The sequence below is a fragment of the Atta colombica genome, unplaced genomic scaffold, assembly GCF_001594045.1.
Source record: "Atta colombica isolate Treedump-2 unplaced genomic scaffold, Acol1.0 scaffold153, whole genome shotgun sequence".
NCBI classification, from domain to species: Eukaryota; Metazoa; Arthropoda; class Insecta; order Hymenoptera; family Formicidae; genus Atta; species Atta colombica.
The window spans coordinates 1,720,251-1,721,586 of record NW_017259243.1 but is presented as its reverse complement, the minus strand read 5'-3'; the positions used below and the strand labels follow the sequence as shown (position 1 = coordinate 1,721,586).

General features: G+C 19.7%; 1 protein-coding gene across 5 annotated transcripts in view; it reads left to right on the top strand.

Moving 5' to 3' along the window:
- The window catches only part of LOC108685487 (Niemann-Pick C1 protein), a 27,142-nt gene that overhangs the window by 23,887 nt on the left and 1,919 nt on the right, over positions 1-1,336 (top strand). The gene's annotated exons all lie outside the window — the stretch shown is intronic.

Below are 1,336 nucleotides of genomic sequence, written 5' to 3'. Positions count from 1 at the left end.
TATATATATATATATATATATATATATACATACATAAATAATAAAACTAATCTGAAAAAAGAAATATTTTTCATAAAAAGATCATAATTCATATAAAATTTTATTAAATAACAATTATAATGTTTTTTATAGATTAATTTTATCAGAATGGAATTATATCATATATACATCGGAAATATAGAACACCGATTATACAAGTTTAAAGATGGATAAAGATTATAATTATCTTGTATATTAATTTTTATTAGCTTCTATATTAATTTGTAAAACTTACTTAGAATCTTATTCTAAACTTGTGATTACGATTTTTCTAGTTAATCATGTATTTAATATTTGTATTCGAAATGTTTCTATTTTTTTTTCTAAGTATGGGATGGCTTTTTAGACATATGCTGCTCTAATTTTATTCTATAGTAGTATATATCTATTTAAATGATGTTATTTTTATTGATTATACTTATGTTATTATATATGTGGTATGACAATTCAACTACTACCATTTTTAATGTCTTCAAAAATAAGAGAAAAAACTAGTAAATGTTTGTAATACACAGGAGTAATATTATTATGTGACGGTAATCTTTTTATCATATAGCATATTCTAATAATAAATATTATGCTTCACTTACTTGATTGTAATTCCTTACTTGTATATAAATGAATTGTTATTTAAGTGTTTATAATATAATAAATATATGTTTTAATATATTCCTCAATACATGAACCATCAATTAAGATCTTACAATATTGTAGTACATTTAATATATTTTTATCATATAATCTTCATTAATTTTGAATGACATTCTATTTGTTTTAATAGATATTACAGAATAATTATAAAATTATAAGATTTAATTTATAAAAAGATTTATAAGATTTAATTTATAAAAAGGATGTACTTTTTGGAAAATAATTTAATCTACAATACAAATTTTATCATCGTCTGATACTCTCTTATATATCAAGTACTTTTGTTGTCAAGTAACTTTTGTTTGACAATTTTTTCTTCTAGTCTGACACTTTTGAAGATATTAAAAGATGAATAGTATATATAGATTTTGTTTTACTTTATATACATACATTATACATATGTTAAAACTATTGCGCATGTTTTTGTCTATCGTTGTTTAGACAACATATCTTAATACTTAAAAAATATAGTGCATATGTAATGTATTTTCTATAATATGACCATAAATATATGTTGCATAATATGCAATTATGTATATGTATCGCAACATATGTAAATATATAAGATTGCATCGACTGATAATTGAATAGTGTTTTTAAAATTTTATAATCAGATTTCTAAAAAATAATAGTAGATTGTACTGCT